Raw genomic sequence first — 19,152 nt, 5'->3', positions numbered from 1 at the left:
TCGGAAAAAAATCAATAGGAAAATTCAACGAAGAATAAGGACGCCGAAGCTCCTCGCGGATCAAGAAATCGATGGAAGCACGGACACGAGGGCTTTTCACGCGGCGGCAACCTTCGATCGGCGATTCGGCGGCGACTAGGGTTCGGGCGTTGAGACGAGGGGTGGTGACGGCGGCGAGGGGAGGCGCATCGATCGGAGGAGAGGCAGTCGTGAGCAAAGGCACGATCGTCGAGAAGAAGGCGAGCCGAGAGGGAAATGTCTGTGTTTGACGGTAAAGAAAGATGAGAACGTGTTTACTGTTTGTGTTTGTTCGCTTGTTCGGAAGTAGGAGTTAACGTGTTTCGGGCAAACAATGTTCCAACCCTGACCCGACCCGAAACACATTTCTTTACTTGTTTTATATGTGTTACCCAAACAGTATCAAGACCCGAAACACGTATGATGCTTGTTTAGTGTTCGGGTCGTGTTCGGGTCGGGTCGGGTTTTTTTGACACCCCTAGTGCCCCCCGTACCGTGAAGGCATCAGCGTTATTATTCGATATGAAAAGGAAATTAAAAAAAAAAAATTAAGGACGGAGATCAAAATACTTCCTTAACGGCACACCCTTCTGCCCCAGTCGGGGCGGGGGCGCGGTGCAGTGCAGTGCAGTGTAGCCCCATCTCCTCTTTTCTATTTAGCATATGTACTTCAGGAGACGAGAGTTGACGGGGGACTGACCCGAGCCTGACAAGAGACGTACGGAGGGTTGGAAAACAGAATTTTTATAATCCAAAATTCTGAGGGGTCAGAATTGATTTGTATATATATATATATATATATATGCAACTCAAGCCACCAACTCAGGTATAAATAAAAGAATTCCGATCCGTATTACCAGCTGCTCTGGTCCCATTCGTTCTGGTAACGCAGAACGAAAGGGACCGGATCAGTCCCGTTGTCAACTTAGGTATAAATAAAAGAATTCCGATCCCCGTGGATTACAACTCAGGATTATAAAACTATTTAACTTGGCTTGGCTATGTACGACTCCACGGAATTTTGGATCGCCAACCCAGGGATTATAAAGTTCTAAAACTTGGCTATATATTGCCAGTCCTCCGGGTAGCTTCGTTCTCTTTCTTCTTCCTCTCTCCCTATTCCTTCACTCTCGCCCTTGCATTAAGACTACAGTTCATGGTCCTGGTTCAGCCTCCACGAAGGTAGGACCCTTGCGTCGCTCGCATTCCTCCATTTACTCAGACTTGGTAACTAGGTGAGTTACACCGGGTTACTTATCTGTAGTTGATGTTTGTATGGTGATCCAGAAAAATGGCGTCCCACGTTGCTGGATATCCTCACATAGGCCCCAGGAGGGAGCTAAAGTTCGCCCTGGAATCGTTCTGGGATGGAAAGAGCAGTGCGGAGGAGTTGCAAAAAGTTGCGGTTGATCTCAGGACATATATCTGGAAGCAGATGGCCGGTGCCGGCATTGAGTACGTTCCCGGCAACACCTTCTCATACTACGATCAGGTGCTTGACACCACCATGATGCTCAGTGCTGTTCCCGCCCGATATGGTTGGAATGGTGGAGAGATTGGATTCGATGTTTACTTCTCGATGGCTAGAGGGAACGCCTCCGTCCCTGCTATGGAAATGGCCAGGTTGTTTGACACCAACTAGTAAGTGGCGCATCTCAGACAAGTATGAATGAATCTTTTTTATTTTATTTTTTGTCTGACGGTTTAATTAACCTATCTATCTCATACGTTCAGCCAGTACGTTATGCCTGAATTGGGTCCTGATGTCAACTTCTCTTACGCTTCTCGCAAGGCTGTCACCGAGTCCAGGGAGGCCAAGGAGGTAAACGCTGGTCTTTATTATTTCCTCGTTCTTGCTGTCACAGCTGCCTGTTCGATTGGGTTAATATTCGGCCTGGCCCAGAAATGAATTGTTTGTGTTTTAGTGTCCCGATCCGCATGCAAGCGGAACCGAATACGAATCGAGTCGGGCTATCGGATTTTTGTTTTTTGGTCGGAAGCTTTTTCCTTCCTTTTAACATCCTTTGCATACTCTTAGATCGAGGAAAACATCATTCGACTGAGTCAGAGAGAGATGGTGAAAGGGGGATGAATAGGAAGGAAAGTGGGGCCCCAAAAGAAGAGAACAAAAGAAAGAGAATAAAGAAATGCTTGAGATGCGACAAAATATTAGGTACGTCTCGTTGGCATATAAGAAGGGCCTCGAGAACGCGACACGTGTCGCGTGTGCCCCAAATTGTCAGGCTAACCTCTCTCGCTCCTCTGTCCTCTCTCCCTCTTCTCTCTCCCCCAAAAAAGAACTCCAGCATCACCCGGCAAACAAGAAGAGACGAACAAAAACAATCGTCTCTATTCCTATTTGAAACTCGATCGATTTCCCGTTTCGATTCCGATCGCCGGTTTTCTTTGTGTGGGTTTCTGTGCGTTTTCAATCCGACCCATTTTTGGCCGCTTCTGTCTTCATCGGCGCTAAGTGCTAGGGCTCCTTGGAGGGGTGTAGGTTCTCCACGTCGTCGTCCACGCTGCCGGAGACTGCGTATCGGGGGGAGAACTCCGAGAGTGTTGGGATGTTCAGATCACACCATAGGAGCTTTTTCGATGAAGACAGTCCATTTTTAAACCACAACCGTTCGATCAATCTGACTATATCTTTTGGAATTGGAAGATGAAAATCTTCGTAAAATCCCTGGATTTACAATATGTGAAAAGTCATCAGGAATGGACCATACATCCCAATACCGAGAATTATAGCGCCTCCATATGCTGAAACAACTACATCTTCTACAACAACAATTCCACCTCCAGCAACCAAAATTTGATAAATATGATATGATTTTTGGATCATCTCTAGACTCAAGTTCCTTCCAATCATTGCAGCCACCCTTTCTTTGTCTCCTTTATTTTCCTGATCAAGATCCCATTGATTGTGTTTAATGAAATGTGTGATTTGGATCCATCTTTTGACAAAGTCCATGATTACTCCACATACATCTTCTATACATGTTGCGCTTGACGTAAACCAAAAAAAGTAAAATGTCGTCATAAACACTCGACAGCAAAGAATATCATGAAACTCTATAGCCAATGGGCCAATTTCCTTATAAATCCCAAACTTTAGGTTTAATCTCAAATTTATCCCGAACTTTCTTTGTCCCATAAAAATCTCCAAACTTTAGATCAGTCCAAAATTTGCCCCGAATTTTCTTTTGTCTAGGAAAAAACCCTAAAATTTAGGTTCGGTCTCAAATCTACCTCGAATTTTGTTTTGTCTAAAAAAAAAAAAAATCACCGATAATCTATTCTCAAATCTACCCCATGGTCTAGTCTCAACTTAACTTGGCATTTCCTCATTGATAATAAATACACACTGGCAAGGCGGTGTGGAAAATTATCTTTAAAATAAAACTTTTCTAGGATATAAAAATTAGAGATGAATAGCCGCGATTTTTGGATGGAGGGCAAACGAGGGCAGATTTAGGACTAGAGTAAAAATTAATGATTTTTTTTTAACAAAAAAAAGGGTAGATTTGTGATTGGACCTAAAGTTTGGGGGTTTTTATGAGATGAAAAGAAAATTTTGGGGCAGATTTGGGACTAAACCTAAAGTTTGGGAAAAATTCAGGACTAAACCTAAAGTTTAGGGTTTTTTAGGGAAGACGAACTATTGCTGCATCTTGTCGCATGCTTGCAATATTGTGATCTAGCTCAACCAACATAGGTAATGCTATTCCGAGGGTCTACGACCCAAGCATTGAAAATTCTTGGTATGTGAGTAGGGTTGATTCTTTAGTAGATCCCAACACTAGGTTAAGGGCGCGCATGATAACCATTACGTTCTAGAAATAGTTTTACGGAACATAAATAAATTTTTCTATTTCTATTTCTAGAAAAGTTTCTAAGCAAAAATAACCGTTTGATAACGACACAAAATTTCTATTATAAAAATAGAAATTCGTTTGATAGCAATACAAAATTTCTTTTTTTCGGACGACGGCGGCAATGACCGACGACCTTTAATATAAAAAATAAACATAAAAATGATTTAGTAACAAAAAATAAAGAATAAAATAAATCATAAAAAAATAAAATAAAAATATCCTTAAAAATAAATTTATTTTATTTATTCTATTTTATTTTATTTTACGAATAAATTTATTTTAAAATGAATAAAAAATAAAAATAAAAATAAAATTATTTGGCAAAACACTCAAGGAAAATAAAAATAAATTTATTAAATTTATTTTTAATAAAAATAATTTATTTTTGTTTATCATAAATAAATTATTTTTAATAAATTTATTTTAATTTTTAAATGAATAAAATGAATATATTTATTTTTATTTATTTTTATTTATAATAAAATGAGGAGAGGCGGAGGAGGAGGAGGAGGCAAAGACGTAGAGGAGATGAGGGAGGACTCTTCAAATAAGGGTTTAGTGAGAGAAATTATTTTTGATTTCTCTTACGAAATTAGAAGTATAAAATTTCTACTACTGTTTTTTCTTCCAAATCAATTTAAGAATATAAATCTATTACAAAAATAGAAAAACTGAGTAGGTTTATTAAATGATTTCTATTCCGAAAGTGCGGAATAGAAAAATTATTTCAAAAATGTAAATTTTGGTTATCATGCACCCCCTAAGATTCCCAGATGAGCTTCACTTGGCTAAAAAAAGTAACCCGGGGGGGCGGTCATCTTGCTACAATCATTTTACACAATCAATTTAGTAAAGTGGAATATCGTAATGTTGACGAATAAAATGTATTGCTCAATGAATCAGTTTCATAGTCCAATCTTGATAAGTTTAGTATTTTCCTCTAAGCACACAAACATATTAGAGATAAGTCAAAATCTATTCAGATTTCAGATAGCTGCTCAATTATAAATATGCGACCATTGCAAAACCAAAGGTCATCCGCGTCTCCCTCAATCATGTTGCGGTACTCATTACGACAGGATCACCATGGCAGTGATTTGGGAAAGTAAAAGAAGGTCACATGCCCGCTTTTGGAGGAAACGTAACAAAGAAAGTGGTACCCCAGCAAAGCATTGAAAAATATGCTGGGACGGTATCGACGCGATTGGCGAGGGACAGAGAGAGAGAAGAAGAAGAGGAGGAACGGGACCAGGGAAATGGCGAGGGACAGAGAGAGAGAAGAAGAAGAGGAGGAACGGGACCAGAGAAATGGCGTGGGACGATGGGGGTATCGATGGAACCGATGGTGGGTCGGCTCGACAAATACCACGTTGCTCTAAGATTTGTTTTATATGAGCAGTCTGGATATTGAAAAGAGGAGAGAGATGGCAAGGCACTTTGGCACCTGTGGCTGAGGAGCGCTTTTGGCGGTAGGCACAGAAAGAAGCGATCGAAAGGCAAGCTGGCATCTGGAGTGCTGATTAGATGGATGGCGTGCCTTTTTCCTCTCTCTCTCTCTCTCTCTCTCTCTCTCTCTCAAGGAACCTCACCTCGGTCCATCCAATAAGTTTTCTAATTGTTTCCTTTTTCAAGTAACAGGAGTATTTTGGTCTCCTTCCTTAAAATAAACCGTCATTGAATTCCCTTTTTTATCAAGTGGTATTAAGTAATGTTGATGAACGGGAGGCATTGCTTGATGAATCAGTTTATACGGACCAATCTCGGTAAGTTTTCTATTTTCCTCTAAACACACAAACAAATCGGAGATAGGTTCAAATCCACGCGAATTTCAGATGACCAAAATCTTGAAATTTAAGAGGAGAGGGGATTGTTGGGTTGTCGTAATCGTTGTTTTAGCTATTTTTAGTGGTGTCGGAGCATGCCACTCAAGTTCTTGAAGTGCTATATTGCAAGAGCAAAAAGATCATTATGGCTCACATCGTAGGAGCATCCTTCGGTGAAAACAATCCAGACCACAATTGTTCGATGGATTTAACTATAACTATATATATGAAATGGAGGATGGAAATCCTCATACAATCCATATATTACGATATGTGGAATGGCCATCAAGAATAGACCATACATATCAGCACCAAGAATCCCGGCGCCTTTGTCCGCAAAAACACCTGCTTCTGCAACAACATTTCCACCTCCAGCAACCAAAATTTGATAATTATGCTACGATGTTTGGATTATCTGAAGATTCAAGTTCCTTCCCATCCCAACCATTGCATCCACCCTTTCTTATTCTATTTTTTTATTTGATCAAGATCCCATCGATTGTGTTAATACATGTCACGACTTTATGGAATGTGTGATTTCGGATCCATCTTTTGACATGGTCCGTAATTGCTCCACATCCATCTTCTATATATGTGGCACATGACGAAAACCCAAAAAGCAAAATTCCTCGTACACACTTAACGGCAAAGAATCTCATGAAATTCCATAGCCAATGCCAAGACGAACTACAGCAGAATCCTGTCACATGCTTTGTGTTATCTTGATCAAGCTCAATCAATATAAGCAGCGCTATTTCAAAGATCTGGGATTGAAGTATAGAAAATTCTTGGGATGATAGTAGAATCATGCTTAGGCGGAGCATGTAACCTTAGGTAAGATAAATAGTGATTGACCAACGTTTTGGCAATGAAGTCGATTCATTATTAGTATTATTATTATTATTATTATTATTATTGCTCAAAGAGCATTTGTCATGGCCCTTTGTCAAGTCGCTCGATCTTCTTCGATAGGGACGGGCGCAGCATTTTGTGGATTTATTGCCGGACATTTGTCACGATGCTAATCAGAGTACAGATCTCTCTCTCTCTCTCTCTCTCTCTCTCTCTCAAGATCCCTTTTCCCTAACAGGCCCGGCCCGGGATGGGCTCAATTGTGTCGGGCCTACAGTGCTTGGGCTGGCACGGCCCATCAGGCATTGCCATTTCTGTACGTCGATCTGGAAAAGACTACTGTAAGAGGACCAATGAGGGTCATAACGAAATGGATAAAAGCCCGTGCCATATCTATCATCGCTTATTAGAAAAGAAAGATCTAGTTTACTCACCTTTTGTCCTCAAACTTACGGGGCACTTTTCTGAGTTCCTCGCTCTGAGGGAAGGAGCCAATGGTGGTTGTTGGGATGACCAAATTAAGCTTCTTTTGCTGAGCCTCAAGTCTAGCCCTCACAGTTGTGACACGGTGATGATCATAGCCCCTCAAAGCAGCAGCCTGAGAGAGACGAGAATATCAAGAGTTCAAGACATCAATAATATCATTTTAATTGGTATTTTTGGAATGCATACAAGATGAAGGGTAACTGAGCAAAGGAACATACGGCCTTTTGGACAGCTTCGTTTGTGACTCTTGAAGAGGACTTTCTCAAGGCCTGAGCAGCAGCATTAGCTGAGAAGAATTCCTGAAAACAGAGCCATCAGCAATGAGCATTGAAATACCATCTCACAACATTAGTAATCAATACTTTGGAAATTGAACATTATGCTTGACATACACCCTAAAGTTGCTAGCTAACAGGCCTAGTTTAAATTAAGAACTTTGCATCCTAGTGACTGTATTCATTCTAGAAAATAAGCTAACAATATGTATTACCACCACTGTTAAAACTCTCTAGTAGCAACAATGACAGTATGGGCATGCTATGCTGCTTTTCAGCATCATCTTTAACAAAAAGATAACAAACCGTACCTCATCCTTTTGTCCAGCCAATGCCTTGGCCAAGGCATTGACTTTAACGACCTTCTGAGTAGCAAATGCAAGCTATGGCTTCATTTCCTCATTTAACTCAGTCTCGTTAACTAGGTCGACAGGAGTGTGCAAAAGAGAGCAAGAGGTGGAGACCACAACTTTGTCTGCAGATAAATAAGGATCAGATATCAACTTAAGGATACATAATATGCAGATCACACTATATTGAAAAACATATGCAGAAAGTATTAAATTTTCCCAGGGTGCTCTCGAGAGCATGGCGGGTGCTGAGTGTTTCAGCAAGATCATTGGCCCAGATGTTCCTTCCATCGACAACTCCAGCAAAGAGATACTTGCCTGTGGGGAAACCACCCTTGATTAAATCAAGAGTCTTGTCTCCATCGATGATATCCAATCCAAATTCAGTGACGCCCTTCAAGGAAGTAAGATATTTATATGCCTCAGCAGGAATATTAGCAAAATAGGTTTGGACGAGAACATTTACGCCAGAAAGACATGATTCTAGTTCTGAGTATGCTTCAGAGAATGCTTGCAGTTGGTGAGAATCAAGATCCAACACAAGGGTGGGCTCATCAAACCGAACCCATGCAGCGCCAGCTACCTTAAGTTCGGACACAACTTTCCTGAATGGTTTATCATTGGTCAGGAAATGCATTCCAAACATGAGCAAATGAAAACTGTGGGAGAAGAGTTTAATAATATCTTGTAGATGGGAAGTAATTTTCCGAGGGACAGAAGAGAAAAGGTCTTGTCAACACCATTTGCAGGCTTGGATAGCAGCAGATAGGACACCGGGCCAAGAAGGACCGGAACAGTATCTACTCCAAGCTGGAAATTAGCAAATAGATTCAAGAACGGATAGCTTTAAGTAATGCTAAGATCATACGAAGGCACAAGAAAACAAAAATGGATGAGCTGATAAAAATATACAAACAAAAGAATTAACTAAACCAACAAAAGTGAGAATTTCTCGTCGCCCGAGGACAGCGGTGGCGGCAGCATCATGAGGGCGGCGGATGGCGAAGGAGTAAGATGGGAAAGGGAGGGAGGAGAGAGAAGTGCCCAGGGAACATGGAGTGAGACTATTGGATCTTTTCTTAAGTGCTAACCTAAACCTGGTAGTCCGTCGGGGGTGGTCGGGCAGACCGAGGCTATCGGTCGTTGCCATCGAGTTTGGAGGTGGGTCTTTGGGTCGCCAGACATGTTTCATCAAAAAGGACAGCGGAGGCGGCAGCATCGTGAGGGCGGCGACTGGTGAAGGAGTGAGACAGGAAAGGGAGGGAGGAGAGAGAGAAACCCTAAACCCGGTAGTCGGATGCGAAACAACCCCCGGCGGCCTGATTTGTTCACGGTTCGGACTCTATGCGATTCTGGTTTTGGATAAGGTCACAGAAAACAAGCTTTTTCATGTCGGGGAATTCCGGCACTGAATTTGTGGAATAAGGCCAACTATTACCCTCTTGGCGTCCTTGTACTCGTTGACGGCCTTCGGAGATGCAAAGAAGTTGACATCGGGACCCAATTCAGGCACCGTGTAGTGGCTAGACTAAATGAGATGGATGGATTAGTTACAAAGAAGAAGAAAAAACAAAATGATTCACTCGTACTTCACTGAGATCTCACTTACTAGTTGGTGTCAAACCACTTGGTCATCTCCATAGCAGGGACAGAGGCGGTCCCTCTGGCCATCGAGAAGTAAACATCGAATCCAATCTCCCCACCATCCCAACCATATCGGGCGGGAACAGCACCGAGCATCACAGTGGCGTCGAGCATGTGATCAAAGTATGAGAAGGTGTTGCTGGGAATGTACTTGATGCCGGCCTTGGCCATCTGCCTCCATATGGACGACTTGAATCAGCTGCGACTTTTTGCAAATCCTCGGCTGCTCTTTCCATCCCAGAATGACTCCAGGGCGAACTTGAGCTCCCTCTTGGGGCCCATGCGAGGATATCCAACAATGCGGGATGCCATCTCTCTGGATCATCGAGCAAACGTCAACTACAGTTAAGTAACCTGGCACAGCTCACTCAGTTATTGAGTCTAAAAAGTGGAGGAATTCGAGCGATGCAAGGATCCTACCTTGGAGGAGACCGTACCGGGGAACTAGACAGAACTGTATTCTTTGCAGTAACGAGAGTGTGAGGGATAGAGAGGGAAAGAAGAGAGAACGGGGCGAGGAGAAGGGAGTGGTAGGCTGGTTATTTACACATCCGCAGTTTGTAGGTGGATGGAAAAGAAATGGATAAAACCGAATGGGTACAGAATAAGTGAAAAAAGGTTAGAAAAATGGAGAAGACATAGGCTGCAGGGCCTGTAGAGGTTTGGTCAAAGATTCTTGATTAGGATCGCCTTACCTTTTTTTCCAGTACCTTCAAAACGAAAGGGAAAAGAATTATGACATAAAAATGGGGAACAGGTCATTTGGAGAGTGCAAGGGAATGGATTCTGGAATGATTAGAGGTGAGAAACCACGGCTTTAAGCGGATACCCTTTAACATGGGTTCAATTTCACAAAATAGCGTTTGGGAGGTTCTGTAACGAAATCGGTCCGGTCTTCTCTCTCTTGTCTCTCTCACAATATTATTGACGACTCGATCCTCACTATATGAAATCCCAATGTCAACGAGAAAGGTTGTGGGGCTTAAAGCATATAAGTTTGGGCCTCAAACGAATCAACATTTGCTCATTATATTTAGTTTTGATGGGATTGAGCTCATGTACGATGTTTAGTTTGTCAAATTTGCAATATAGTATCAGAAATTGGTTAAGTCTCTTTTATCTCACCCAATTACTACTCCTCTGTAAAATCCTCTTTTCCGTACCTTAGTAAAGGTTTCTACTACATCGGCAAGGTAATCATTCTCACAACGCTATTTCGAATCAACGTTGTTCAAATAATGCTCATATATGCAAAGAATCCCATCTATGAGACTAAAATGACGTTCACATACGTGAAGAATCTCCGTCTATGAGATCCCATGTAAATCCTATTGTTTCTTAAATTCTAATTACCTTAATTTAAGCTAAGAAAAAACCACCAAAAACCCCAATTATATCCACAGCGACACATCTATTTTGAATTTTTTTTTTTATTTTTGTGAGATCAACATCCTCAAATTATACCCACTATTGAGTTACTATAAAAAAAAAAAAAAATCCAAATTTGTGCCTACATTCGCATCTACCCTTATTTGTCATTGTGCCATCAAATGATTTTTTTAGCCAAAACAACGTTATTTTTCATGTATAGATAAATTTTTAACGGTGCTTGTAAGTTTCGGATTATTTTGGTTACCAAAAAGAATTTATGGTAAACATATCACGGTGGACATAATTTGGAGTTTTTAGTAGTTGTTTATCATTTAAAATTAGACTATAAGAATGTATAAGTTAGATAATGTTTTGGACTGAAAAATGTAGGAATGGGACGCCATTTCTCTGGATCATCGAACAAACATCAACTACGGGTAAGTAACCTAGCGCAACTCAGTTATTCTGTCCAAAATTGGAGGAATGAGAGCGCTGCAAGGGTCCTACTTTTGTGGAGACTGAATCGAGGAAAGAGACAAACTGCTGTCCATCGCATTTTTTTTTATTTTTTTATTTCCATTTTGGTCGGTTACTATCGCATTTACAAAGCTGAAGATTGTAGGTTGATGGAAAAGACAAGGGCAAAGCCGAATAGGGGAAGAATGAGTGGAAAGGTTGCAAAAATGGAAAAAACATAGGTCTTTAGCTAAGCTCTTTTTAGAAAGGCCCACCATTTTAAGCGGTTTTAGCTATTTGGCGGCGAGCTGTTTTCAAAGTGGTTTTCCGACCAAAAAGATAAAAAAAAAAAAAAGATAAGAGAAAAAGTTGGTCGGGCACTTTTTCCCGCGACCTCCCCATCGTTGCCGCGACCACCCCATTCCTTCTGCCGTCTTCGTCATCATCTTCTTAAGAATATTGGGTCCCACAAACCAACGCACATGCACAAATTGCACATGCCCCGCGACAAACCCAATTTGTCGTCTTCGCTTTAATTTTTAACGGGACGCCCGCACGTCTTCCCCTTCCCTAATAAGAAACTGTCGTTAATTTCCTATGTCCTCTCTCGATGTCTCTGCTGGAACAAAGACGAAGGAGAGTTTGTCAGATGTCCTGTGGTAAGTACCATGTATAATGATTAATGACCGTGAGGCCTGCCCGTACCCGATAGGACTGGATACGTTGGACTTTGTTATTTAGTATATGAAATTACACTAGACGTGATTGCTGAATCGATCCCGAGACTGGTATTCATTTGTAGGTGCTGCATTATAATTTAAAGAAAGAAAACGTATTAGTTAGCGAACCGATTTTTACAAATCAGTAATTAATAAATTTAATATTTTCCTTCAGACAAACAAGCTAGAAATAAGTCAATCTATTCAATTTTAGATGATCTCTTCGGTAAGAATATTGAATCATATTATATATGTATATATAATGATCCCATTATACATAATCGAACTTATTCAATTTTTAATACAAGGGACGAAAATGGTGAATCGGTTAAAATGAATTAATACCACCAAAAACTATAAATTGATACATCTATGATAGATATAGAGTAAGACCCAAGACTAGTATACTTGTCAATTATCATGTATTATGCAACTTGGCGATTTGATGATAAAATTTAACGAAAACCAACGAACAGTAAATTTGTCATAGCCAACTTGGAGTAAGTTTGGGGTAAAATTGCCATATATATACTAATTCAGGATTTTTTGTGATATTAACTCTTTAACTTATCGCTAGTATTTGCTTTTGTACGTTCGGACATTTAAATCATCAAATCGACATACAATAACAGCAGTAGGATTTCTTGCAAAGAAGACGAAAAGAATCAGGCCACCATGCTTCACAAGAGCTAGAAAAAAGTAGACGTTTGTTCCACGCCTAGAAATTCTCGTTTTATTTTGTCCACCTGATTGAAGGGGTGCACACTGCTACTTTTAATCTCTCATTAACTAAAGAAGCCGATGCCTTCACGCTCTGGTGGGAAATGGTGGGCTCTGATAGTTGAGCAGAGGTGATTGTTCAATAGATTCCGAGATAAGTTTCACTTAGCTAAGAAGTATTTTAAGCGAGCATCTTCACAGACTCGTTAACGATTATTTTACAAAATCGATTTAATTTAGTGATGTATTGTAATGTTAACGAACAATACGTGTTGCTCAATAGATCAACTTTTACATACTACTCTTAATAAGTTTACTATTTTCCTCCAAATAAACAAGTTAAAAAGATAAATCAAAATATAGTCAAATAGCCTCTCCATTAAAGAGTACGACTCCTAACATTCCATAGAGAAACTTAGTAATCATATAAACATAAAAAGACCAGAATACAGGGATGTTACTCATACTTTTCCTTCCTAACATGGGCAAGTTCGGTGCAGAGGAGCTTGGCAGCAACAACCATGATCTTGAGCGCACGCTTGACCCACAGTGTGTTTATGAGTCTTGAGTACAAAGTCAGGATTAAACCACAATATGTTTGTTGTGAGCATCTTGATAGTTCTATCAGCAATCTCTTTAGCTGATGGTATTATGAGAGAGTGGATATCATAGACACTAGGGACAATCCCAGCACCATACTTGACTCCCTCATGGGAAACGAGAGCTTCTCATCAGAGCGAGAGTTCTCGATTGTGATGACATCGGCATCCATGTCCAAGATTGAGGGGATGATGTCATTGATGTGGCAGTAGTGCACGTGGGTGTGGATCTGCCAATCAATAACAGCCACCAAGTGAAATCAGTATACATGAAAAATGGATCTTCCACATAAAATAAGGAAGGGAGCTATGAAGGAACTGGGTAGTATCCTTAACACCATAGTTAGTGATTCTAAAAGAGTGAATAGCCCATTCCAAGTAGAAAGATTGTTCAGACTTTCTCGGTGGCAAACCCTCTCTCAAAGCTTCCTCATCAATTTGGATAACATTAATCCTTGCCTTCTCAAGATCCTCAACTTCATCCTTGATAGCCAAGGCAATTTGATAGCAAGTTTCGAACCTATGAAATAAGTATTTATTATTCTAGTCCTGAAAGGAGAAATGAAGATTATGTTCTTTGATCAATCCGTGTACACATGAAGTTCACGTTCTTCTGTACACAGGTTGGTCGTTTCCGGACAAAGGACCGGTTGAGAATGGTGACAGGACCTATAAGCATTCCCTTCATCGGGCGAGTAGTCATGCTCTGGGCCATGGTGGACCAGAAGACAGTCATTGGCTTGGGTCGGCTCACATCACCATAGATGATGGGTGGTTTCACACAATGAGATCCACAAGATTGCACCCACCCGTTAACGGTGAAAACCAAACAGACAGTTGCTCCCAAAGTACTCCACCATATTGTTCCTCTGGCATTGGACACGTGAAGATCAAGATGTTTAAGAAAGAAAACATAGCTCATAAGATATTTATCTATCAATTCTACATAATCTGTCCTAATTACAATACCAGATTAAAACACTGTGTTACCTCAGGTTCCCCATGAACCAAGACATCTATGTCAAGCTCCTCTTGAAGCTTGACAACTTTTTTAATTTCCACCTTGATGACCTTAACATATTCTTCCCAAGACATCCTATAATGAAGTGCAGTCAGAGGACCAATGAGGGTCATAACAAGATGGATGAAAGCCCCGTGTCATATCTATCAACGTTTACTTAGAAAAGAGAGATCTAGTTTACTCACTTTTTGTCCTTGTACCCACGGTGCACTCTTCTGAGTTCCTCGCTCTGAGGGAAGGAGCCAATGGTGGTTGTTGGGATGACTGGCAAATTAAATTTCTTCTGCTGAGCATCAAGTCTAGCACTCACAGTTGTGGCATGGCGATGATCATAACCCCTCAAAGCAGCAGTCTGAGAGACGAGAATATCAAGAGTTCAAGACACCAGTAATATCATTTTCATTGGTATTTTCGGAACGCGTAAAAGATTAAGGGTAACTAAGCAGAGGAACATACAGCCTTTTGGACAGCTTCATTCGTGACTCTTGGAGAAGACTTTCTTGAGGCCTGAGCAGCAGCATTAGCTGAGAAGAATGCCTGAAAACAAAGCCATCAGCAATAAGCATTGAAGTACCCTCTCACGACATTAGTAATCAATGCTTTGGAAATTTAACTTTATGCTTGACATACACCCTGAAAGTGCTAGTTAACAGGCCTAGTTTAAGTAAAGAACCTTGCATCCTAGTGACTGTATTTACCCAGTTGTTGCCATATGCATGTAGCTCTGTATACCCACTAATTAAAGAAACCCACCACAAGGTAACTGCATCGGTTTCTGCCGATGACTAATCGGAATAGAGTATAATTCTAGAAAATAAGCTAACAATATGCATTACCACCACTCTTAAGACTACCTAGTAGCAACAATGACAGTGTGTGCATACTATGCTGCTTTTCAGCATAATCTTTAACAAAAAGATAACGAACCATACCTCATCCTTTTTCCCAGCCAATGCCTTGGCCAAGGCATTGACCTCAACGACCTTCTGAGCAGCAAATGCAAGCCATGACTTGATTTCCTCATCCAACTCAGTCTCGTTAACCAGGTCAACAGGAGTGTGCAAAAAGAGAGCAGGAGGTGGAGACCACAAGTTTGTCTGCAGATAAATAAGGAATTACAGATATCAACTTAAGGATACATAACACGCAGATCACACTATGTTGAAAAACATATGCAGAAAGTATTACCTTTTCCCACAATGCTCTCGAGAGCACGGAGGGTACCGGTGATAGAGCAAGATCATTGGCCCAGATGTTCCTCCCATCAACAACTCCGGCAAAGAGATACTTTTCTTTGGGGAACCTGCCCTCGATTAAATCAAGGGTCTTGGTTCCACGGACCAAATCAAATCCAAATCCAGCGACACCCTTCAAGGAAGTAAGAACTCTATATGCCTCTGCAGGAACATCAGCAAAATAGGTTTGGACGAGAACATTCACGCCGGAAAGACATGATTCTAGTTCCGAGTATGCTTCAGTGAATGCTTGCAGTTGGTGAGAATGAAGATCCAACACAAGGGTGGGCTCATCAAACTGAATCCATGAAGCGCCAGCTGCCTTAAGTTCGGACACGACTTCCCTGAATGGTTTATCATTGGTCAGGAAGAGTATTCAAAACTTGAGCAAGTGAAGACTGATAGAGAAGAGTTTAAATTCTTACCTGTAGATGGGAAGTATTTTATGGAGAAGGGACAGAGGTGAAAAGGTCTTCTCAACACCCTTTGCAGGCTCGGATAGCAGCAGATAGGAGACTGGGCCAAGAAGGACTGGAACAGTGTCTACTCCAAGCTGGAAATTAGCATATGAATTCAAGAACAGATAGCTTTAAATAATGCTAAGATCTTGCGACGGCACAAGGAAGATGAAAATGTATGAGCTGATAAAGACATACGAAAATTAAACAAGAAACTACAACCAACAAAAGAGTCAGAATTTGTCGTCCCTGTCGACGAGGACGAGCGCCGAGGGCGGGGAGCTCGATCGAGGTCTAGCGAGGCAAGCGGGGGCCTTAGCGGGTCTGCAGGAGCGTCGACGACCGTCGTTGGCCCTGGGTCGAGCGTTGCAGAGGCTGGGAGTCGGCGGAGGGGAGAGTCAGGATATGGTCGCGTAGATCCGAGCTTTGGGCGGTTGCCATCGAGATCGGAGGTGGGTCGTGGGGTTGCCGGCGGAGGCAGCAGCGTCGCGAGGGCGCCCGCCGGCAAAGGAGTGAGACGGGAAAGGGAAGGGAGGAGAGAGGAGAGCATTGGGGAGTATGGAATAAAGACCGTCGGATTTTTTTCATTAAATACTAGGCCTAAACCCGATAGTCCGACACGTACCCGTTTGTTTGCCGGTTCGGACTCTATGCAATTTGGCTTTTGGACCAGGTCACAAAAAGGGAACTTTTCATGTCCCGGTATTTCCGCACTCGACACGCGTTTTTTTTTTATTTGTCAGCTTCTGATAACGTTCATTTTCAAACTTTTTTTTATCTTTTCGTAAAGGGAATGAGTTGAAACTTACATCTGAATTAAATTGTCACTCCACCCCACGAAAAATGACTTAAACCATTCATCTCAATTCGTGTAGGAAGGGTTGTACCGAATCGTGATTGATATCTCTATATTTTTAAAGACCCTAATCATGAGTAATGGTTGCACAAAACAATCCATTTGTGAGAATTTGCTAACCGGAGCTTGGGAAAATTTACAGAGATTTTGAAGACCATAACTACGGCAATATTGAATAGCAGTATTGTTTTTGTATTATGGAATGAGCGGATTCGGAAAATTGAATTTGGATTTTTTTTTATAGTTCTATTTAATGGCGTCAAAAATGTTTTCCCTTGTAATGCTTCCAACCAAATCCCCCTCCCCCACCAAAAAAAAAAAAATGCATTAAGTACATGATAAAAATATCCTCACTTTTAAATGATCCAAAAAATGCATGAATCACTTAAGGGATAAAATAACCCACTATTAAATTTTCCATCCCCACAAATTGATGAATTCGCTTAAAATCATTGATTTGGAACGATAACTTTTGGTTTGGGGGTGACAGAACTTGATTCAATAAACTTAGGTCTTCAATTTGGGGCTGCTATTTTTTTTTTTTTTTTTGGTTCTATTTTGTCGTTAAAACAAATAAATGCTTGATTGGAAAAATACAAGTTGCGAAACATTTTTGCACCGATGTTGTTGTTATCAGTAATTCTGCAATTATGTTCTCTTGATATAAAGATTTGAAATCATTCTTTTTAGCACTTTATGTAAAAAAAGAAAATCTAACACTTACGATGTTAACAATTTTCTCTTTTATTCCCTTATTTTTATTTTGGCTGATTTTTATTTTTATTTTTATATAGTATCAGAAATCCCACTCGGTTGGCTAGCATACCAAGAGGGATTCGCGATTTTCATCAGGAACGGGGTAAACAAGTCACCCGATTTCCTTACGGTCTGCACGATACCGTTACTCCCTAGTGAGTAATATCAAACCTCACGATACCTTCTTGACCTCCTTGTACTCGTTGACGGCCTTGGCAGAAGCGTAAGAGAACTCGACGTCGGGAGCCAATTCAGGCACGATGTAGTGGCTGGATCAAAGAGAAGATGGATGGGTTAGTTAAACATCGAAAACAAAACGATTTACTGGTACTTGTCCATCACTTACTAGCTACTGTCAAACCACTTGGCCATCTCCATGGCAGGGACGGAGGCGTTTCCTCTAGCCATCAAGAAGTAAACGTCGAGTCCTATGTCTCCACCTTCCCAACCATATCTGGTGGGAACAGCACCAAGCATCGCGGTGGTGTCGAGCACATGGTCGTAGTATGAGAAGGTGTTGCTGGGAACGTACTTGATGCCGGCATCAGCCATCTGCTTCCAGGTGAATGACCTGAGATCAGCCGCGACTTTCTGCAAGTCCTCCGTGCTGCTCTTTCCATCCCAGAACGATTCAAGGGCGAACTTGAGCTCCCTCTGGGGCCCCATGCGAGGATATCCGATGACGTGGGATGCCATTTCTCTGGATCAGCGTACAAACATCAACTGTAAGTAACCCAGTGTAACTCACCTAGTTACCTAGTCTAAGAAAACGGAGGAATGCGAGCGATGCAAGGGTCCTACCTTCGTGGAGGCTGAACCGGGGAACGAGACCAGCTGTTGTCTAGCGCAGGGACGAGATTGCAAGGGACAAAAGGAGAGAGAGAGAGAGAGAGAGAGAAGAGAGAACGGGGCGAAGAAAATGGCGTGATGGACGATGGGTGTTTGTGGAGCCGAAGGTGTATATGATGGGGTGACGAGATCTTCGACCCTATCGCCATATATATATAATGGGAGTGACAAAACACCTGGCAAAACCGGGATTTGTAGAATATTTATGGTTTCTCCGATTTGGAAGAATAATCATGATTACCCTTCCATTAATAATGTGGTGACAAAACACTCCAAAAACAGAGGGTTTGGCAAAACCAGGTTTTGACCTCAAAACCTGGTTTTTGCGAAACCGTCTGTTTTTTTTTAGTGTTTTGTCACCCCATTATATGTATTATATGTATAAATATAAATATACAGCGATTGTGGTCGACAATCTTCTCACCCCATCATGATATATACATATATAAGAAAAGAAAAATAGAAATCGAAAAAAAGTGCGGTGGCCGGGGATGCTGAGGGTTTAGGGGGTGAGGGGTTCGCTGCATTGCACTCCTGATCGGAGAGCTTGTGGGGTTGTTCGTCGTTTTGTCAAACAAAAAGGCTGGATTTCTCAAAGTAACAAAGACAACATTTTGATCTCCTTCCCGAGACTGGGCCAAGATTTCCAGATGAGTTTTGTTCACCTAGCTAGAAAGAGATTTTATAGGAAACTTTTCGCGGTGCGAGTAAAGCCACGTTAACACGAATTGGAGAGATGGCGGCACTGGCATATATATTGAAAAGAAAAGAAGAATATCGAAATGC

The 19,152-nt window shown here is 41.3% G+C and overlaps 2 pseudogenes; both read right to left on the bottom strand.

Annotated features, from left to right (window-relative positions):
• Window positions 1-2,494: 2,494 nt before the first annotated feature.
• Window positions 2,495-9,638, bottom strand: LOC120289806 (annotated as a pseudogene).
• Window positions 9,639-12,922: 3,284 nt separating this feature from the next.
• On the bottom strand, window positions 12,923-18,213 carry LOC120289397 (annotated as a pseudogene).
• Between the last annotated feature and the right edge of the window lie 939 nt (window positions 18,214-19,152).

This window comes from Eucalyptus grandis, chromosome 11 (genome assembly GCF_016545825.1).
Source record: "Eucalyptus grandis isolate ANBG69807.140 chromosome 11, ASM1654582v1, whole genome shotgun sequence".
Classification (NCBI taxonomy): Eukaryota; Viridiplantae; Streptophyta; class Magnoliopsida; order Myrtales; family Myrtaceae; genus Eucalyptus; species Eucalyptus grandis.
Note: the sequence above shows the minus strand (reverse complement) of the source record. Positions and strands in the feature narration are given on the sequence as shown.